This window comes from Rattus norvegicus, chromosome 2 (genome assembly GCF_021556685.1).
Source record: "Rattus norvegicus strain SHRSP/BbbUtx chromosome 2, alternate assembly SHRSP_T2T, whole genome shotgun sequence".
NCBI lineage: Eukaryota > Metazoa > Chordata > Mammalia > Rodentia > Muridae > Rattus > Rattus norvegicus.
The window spans coordinates 120,152,698-120,159,591 of NC_141535.1; the positions used below are offsets into that span (position 1 = coordinate 120,152,698).

Genomic DNA, 6,894 nt, shown 5'->3' on the forward strand with positions numbered 1-6,894 from the left:
AGATGAATTAGAAACATTTCTACGGTCCTGGGCTAGCAAGAAGGTTTAATAGGTAAAGGCACTCACTCCGTGCGCAGCTTGAGGACCTGAGTTCAATCTCCAGGACCCACAGGCCGGAAGAGGAGGCCTGACTCCACAAGTGGTTCTCTGACCTCCACACATGTGGCGAGTGGCAAGCGTGTGTCCCCCCATTAATCAATGTAATAAAAAAAATTTTAAGAGAAAGCCTGAATCACGTAGGAAGTGGCTAAACCCAGAGAATTTCCACCCAGGGATTCTGACTCCACAACATGTTGTTTCACAATATGTTATAAATGTAGTATTTCCAACTGTGTTTAAGTCATATATTAGCAGGGGAATCCATATTATCACCCCTATCTTATTAAAAATTGATAATTTCCGACTCTTGTAAATATTTGTGTGGTCACGCATGTGTAAGCATCTTTCACCGGTATATAGCCTAACCACCATGTTAAGCCGAGATCCCAACGTGGGTCCCCAAGAAGAGCAACAAATACTGATAACCATCACACCATTCTCTAGCCCCCTTAATTATTTTTAAATTTTACATGTGTATCTATACCGGGTACATGCTTGGTGGCCGGGGGAGATCATAAGAGTGCGGCATTGTCTCACCAACAGAATTCAAGAGATGGAAGAGAGAATCTCAGGAGCAGAAGATTCCATAGAAATCATTGACTCAACTGTCAAAGATAATGTAAAGCGGAAAAAGCTACTGGTCCAAAACATACAGGAAATCCAGGACTCAATGAGAAGATCAAACCTAAGGATAATAGGTATAGAAGAGAGTGAAGACTCCCAGCTCAAAGGACCAGTAAATATCTTCAACAAAATCATAGAAGAAAACTTCCCTAACCTAAAAAAAAGAGATACCCATAGGCATACAAGAAGCCTACAGAACTCCAAATAGATTGGACCAGAAAAGAAACACCTCCCGTCACATAATAGTCAAAACACCAAATGCACAAAATAAAGAAAGAATATTAAAAGCAGTAAGGGAAAAAGGTCAAGTAACATATATAGGCAGACCTATCAGAATCACACCAGACTTCTCGCCAGAAACTATGAAGGCCAGAAGATCATGGACTGATGTCATACAGACCCTAAGAGAACACAAATGCCAGCCCAGGTTACTGTATCCTGCAAAACTCTCAATTAACATAGATGGAGAAACCAAGATATTCCATGACAAAACCAAATTTACACAATATCTTTCTACAAATCCAGCACTACAAAGGATAATAAATGGTAAAGCCCAACATAAGGAGGCAAGCTATACCCTAGAAGAAGCAAGAAACTAATCATCTTGGCAACAAAACAAAGAGAATGAAAGCACACAAACATAACCTCACATCCAAATATGAATATAACAGGAAGCAATAACCACTATTCCTTAATATCTCTCAACATCAATGGCCTCAACTCCCCAATAAAAAGAAATAGATTAACAAACTGGATACGCAACGAGGACCCTGCATTCTGCTGCCTACAGGAAACACACCTCAGAGACAAAGACAGACACTACCTCAGAGTGAAAGGCTGGAAAACAACTTTCCAAGCAAATGGTCAGAAGAAGCAAGCTGGAGTAGCCATTCTAATATCCAATAAAATCAATTTCCAACTAAAAGTCATCAAAAAAGATAAGGAAGGACACTTCATATTCATCAAAGGAAAAATCCACCAAGATGAACTCTCAATCCTAAATATCTATGCCCCAAATACAAGGGCACCTACATATGTAAAAGAAACCTTACTAAAGCTCAAAACACACATTGCACCTCACACAATAATAGTGGGAGATTTCAACACCCCACTCTCATCAATGGACAGATCATTGAAACAGAAGTTAAACAGAGATGTAGACAGACTAAGAGAAGTCATGAGCCAAATGGACCTAACGGATATTTATAGAACATTCTATCCTAAAGCAAAAGGATATACCTTCTTCTCAGCTCCTCATGGTACTTTCTCCAAAATTGACCATATAATTGGTCAAAAAACGGGCCTCAACAGGTACAGAAAGATAGAAATAATCCCATGCATGCTATCGGACCACCACGGCCTAAAACTGGTCTTCAATAACAATCAAGGAAGAATGTCCACATATACTTGGAAATTGAACAATGCTCTACTCAATGATAACCTGGTCAAGGAAGAAATAAAGAAAGAAATTAAAAACTTTTTAGAATTTAATGAAAATGAAGGTACAACATACCCAAACTTATGGGACACAATGAAAGCTGTGCTAAGAGGAAAACTCATAGCGCTGAGTGCCTGCAGAAAGAAACAGGAAAGAGCATATGTCAGCAGCTTGACAGCACACCTAAAAGATCTAGAACAAAAAGAAGCAAATACACCCAGGAGGAGTAGAAGGCAGGAAATAATCAAACTCAGAGCTGAAATCAACCAAGTAGAAACAAAAAGGACCATAGAAAGAATCAACAGAACCAAAAGTTGGTTCTTTGAGAAAATCAACAAGATAGATAAACCCTTAGCCAGACTAACGAGAGGACACAGAGAGTGCGTCCAAATTAACAAAATCAGAAATGAAAAGGGAGACATAACAACAGATTCAGAGGAAATTCAAAAAATCATCAGATCTTACTACAAAAACCTATATTCAACAAAACTTGAAAATCTTCAGGAAATGGACAATTTCCTAGACAGATACCAGGTACCAAAGTTAAATCAGGAACAGATAAACCAGTTAAACAACCCCATAACTCCTAAGGAAATAGAAGCAGTCATTAAAGGTCTCCCAACCAAAAAGAGCCCAGGTCCAGACGGGTTTAGTGCAGAATTCTATCAAACCTTCATAGAAGACCTCATACCAATATTATCCAAACTATTCCACAAAATTGAAACAGATGGATCACTACCGAATTCCTTCTACGAAGCCACAATTACTCTTATACCTAAACCACACAAAGACACAACAAAGAAAGAGAACTTCAGACCAATTTCCCTTATGAATATTGACGCAAAAATACTCAACAAAATTCTGGCAAACCGAATCCAAGAGCACATCAAAACAATCATCCACCATGATCAAGTAGGCTTCATCCCAGGCATGCAGGGATGGTTTAATATACGGAAAACCATCAACGTGATCCATTATATAAACAAACTGAAAGAACAAAACCACATGATCATTTCATTAGATGCTGAGAAAGCATTTGACAAAATTCAACACCCCTTCATGATAAAAGTCCTGGAAAGAATAGGAATTCAAGGCCCATACCTGAACATGGTAAAAGCCATATACAGCAAACCAGTTGCTAACATTAAACTAAATGGAGAGAAACTTGAAGCAATCCCACTAAAATCAGGGACTAGACAAGGCTGCCCACTCTCTCCCTACTTATTCAATATAGTTCTTGAAGTTCTAGCCAGAGCAATCAGACAACAAAAGGATGTCAAGGGGATACAGATCGGAAAAGAAGAAGTCAAAATATCACTATTTGCAGATGATATGATAGTATATTTAAGTGATCCCAAAAGTTCCACCAGAGAACTACTAAAGCTGATAAACAACTTCAGCAAAGTGGCTGGGTATAAAATTAACTCAAATAAATCAGTTGCCTTCCTCTATACAAAAGAGAAACAAGCCGAGAAAGAAATTAGGGAAATGACACCCTTCATAAGACCCAAATAATATAAAGTACCTCGGAGTGACTTTAACAAAGCAAGTAAAAGATCTGTACAATAAGAACTTCAAGACACTGAAGAAGGAAATTGAAGACCTCAGAAGATGGAAAGATCTCCCATGCTCATGGATTGCCAGGATTAATATAGTAAAAATGGCCATTTTACCAAAAGCAATCTACAGATTCAATGCAATCCCCATCAAAATACCAATCCAATTCTTCAAAGAGTTAGACAGAACAATTTGCAAATTCATCTGGAATAACAAAAAACCCAGGATAGCTAAAGCTATCCTCAACAATGAAAGGACTTCAGGGGGAATCACTATCCCTGAACTCAAGCAGTATTACAGAGCAATAGTGATAAAAACTGCATGGTATTGGTACAGAGACAGACAGATAGACCAATGGAATAGAATTGAAGACCCAGAAATGAACCCACACACATATGGTCACTTGATTTTTGACAAAGGAGCCAAAACCATCCAATGGAAAAAAGATAGCATTTTCAGCAAATGGTGCTGGTTCAACTGGAGGTCAACATGTAGAAGAATGCAGATCGATCCATGCTTATCACCCTGTACAAAGCTTAAGTCCAAGTGGATCAAGGACCTCCACATCAAAGCAGACACACTCAAACTAATAGAAGAAAAACTAGGGAAGCATCTGGAACACATGGGCACTGGAAAAAATTTCCTGAACAAAGCACCAATGGCTTACGCTCTAAGATCAAGAATTGACAAATGGGATCTCATAAAACTGCAAAGCTTCTGTAAGGCAAAGGACACTGTGGTTAGGACAAAACGGCAACCAACAGATTGGGAAAAGATCTTTACCAATCCTACAACAGATAGAGGCCTTATATCCAAAATATACAAAGAACTCAAGAAGTTAGACCACAGGGAAACAAATAACCCTATTAAAAAATGGGGCTCAGAGCTAAACAAAGAATTCACAGCTGAGGAATGCCGAATGGCGGAGAAACACCTAAAGAAATGTTCAACATCTTTAGTCATAAGGGAAATGCAAATCAAAACAACCCTGAGATTTCACCTCACACCAGTGAGAATGGCTAAGATCAAAAACTCAGGGGACAACAGATGCTGGCGAGGATGTGGAGAAAGAGGAATACTCCTCCATTGTTGGTGGGATTGCAAACTGGTACAACCATTCTGGAAATCAGTCTGGAGGATCCTCAGAAAATTGGACATTGAACTGCCTGAGAATCCAGCTATACCTCTCTTGGGCATATACCCAAAAGATGCCCCAACATATAAAAAAGACACGTGCTCCACTATGTTCATTGCAGCCTTATTTATAATAGCCAGAAGCTGGAAAGAACCCAGATGCCCTTCAACAGAGGAATGGATACAGAAAATGTGGTACATCTACACAATGGAATATTACTCAGCTATCAAAAACAACGACTTTATGAAATTCGTAGGCAAATGGCTGGAACTGGAAAATATCATCCTGAGTGAGCTAACTCAAACACAGAAAGACATACATGGTATGCACTCACTGATAAGTGGCTATTAGCCCAAATGCTTGAATTACTCTAAATGCCTAGAACAAATGAAACTCAAGACAGATGATCAAAATGTGAATGGTTCACTCCTTCTTTAAAAGGGGAACAAGAATACCCTTGGCAGGGAAGAGAGAGGCAAAGATTAAAACAGAGACTGAAGGAACACCCATTCAGAGTCTGCCCCACATGTGGCCCATGCATATACAGCCATCCAATTAGACAAGATGGATGAAGCAAAGAAGTGCAGACCGACAGGAGCCGGATGTAGATCGCTCCTGAGAGACACAGCCAGAATACAGCAAATACAGAGGCGAATACCAGCAGCAAACCACTGAACTGAGAATAGGACCCCCGTTGAAGGAATCAGAGAAAGAACTGGAAGAGCTTGAAGGGGCTCGAGACCCCATATGTACAACAATGCCAAGCAACCAGAGCTTCCAGGGACTAAGCCACTACCTAAAGACTATACATGGACTGACCCTGGACTCTGACCTCATACTTAGCAATGAATATCCTAGTAAGAGCACCAGTGGAAGGGGAAGCCCTGGGTCCTGCTAAGACTGAACCCCCAGTGAACTAGACTGTTGGGGGGAGGGGGACAATGGGGGGAGGGTGGGGAGGGGAACACCGATAAGAAAGGGGAGGGGGGAGGGGGATGTTTGCCCGGAAACTGGGAAAGGGAATAACACTCGAAATGTATATAAGAAATACTCAAGTTAATAATAAAAAAAAAAAAGAGTGCGGCATTGTGTCCACTGGAACTGGAGTTACAGGAAGTTGCGAGCTGACATGAGAATGCTGGGAACCAAACGCCCAAGTCCCAAGTGCTCCTAATTGGTAACCTCGCTGCACCTTCTATCTTATTATAAGACAGAGTTTCTTGAACCTGGAGTGCACCATTTGTCTAATCTTAGTCCTGGGAACCCTCCTGCCTCTGTCTTCTAGTGCTGGGCTTCTATGCGGGTGCTGGGGACCCGATCGCAGGTTTAATGCTGGCAAGCACTTTGCCTACTGAGTCATATCATCACCCCCAAATATTGAAAAATACTCTTAAAAATAAAATGACAAGAAACATAGGTAATTTGTGGAAGCTCCCTTTTTTCCAAAGGAAATTCCTCAATGGACATGTTTACTCACGAATCTACAAACATGCATCGTATAAGCCAGCTTAGTGACATGGTCGGTGCTTTGGATCTCATGGTCTCTTATTGACTATACTTTACTTTTTATTACACGTAAACCATCCCTTTCCCCGGAATATAAGCAATGGTCAAACGGATACACTTGGGTTTTGGAGTGACTTGGAAAAATCCCAACTTTGAATTCTTATCAGCGAGCTTTTTAAATTTTTCCGAGATCGCATAGCATCCCTTATTCCTCACCTCTTCACCGAAAATACAAGAGCTCACAGTTGTCTCTAGCCATGTCCCCTTTCCTGGAGGGTTCAACCGTCCCGCGGTAGACTCGTGAGGGTTATGGCTAGGCGCAGAGGCCTCTGGGAGTCCTGGGCAGCACGTGTTCTGTTGTCTTTGATAGCCGCTGCACCCCATGTTGCAAGATGATCAAATGTAGCAAGTTTGTAAAAATTCTCCAATATTTTCCTTGTTAGTACATATACACTGCATGAGAATATTATTTCTATATTTATTTGAGTTTTGTGGATAAATTATTTTTTAAAGCACCAAGTGGCAGACATATCTC

At 40.4% G+C, this 6,894-nt stretch overlaps 1 protein-coding gene across 4 annotated transcripts in view; it reads right to left on the bottom strand.

Annotated features, from left to right (window-relative positions):
• Ccdc144b (coiled-coil domain containing 144B) overlaps window positions 1–6,670 on the bottom strand; it is a 61,680-nt gene extending 55,010 nt beyond the window's left edge. For 3 of the 4 annotated variants that reach the window (XM_087640295.1, XM_087640302.1, XM_087640301.1), the window contains exon 1: window positions 6,576–6,661. The gene's annotated coding sequence lies outside the window, so the exon portion shown is untranslated. Of the gene's footprint in view, window positions 1–6,575 lie in introns of all 4 variants that reach the window. The other variant, XM_087640299.1, reaches the window with a different exon arrangement.
• Window positions 6,671–6,894: the final 224 nt, after the last annotated feature.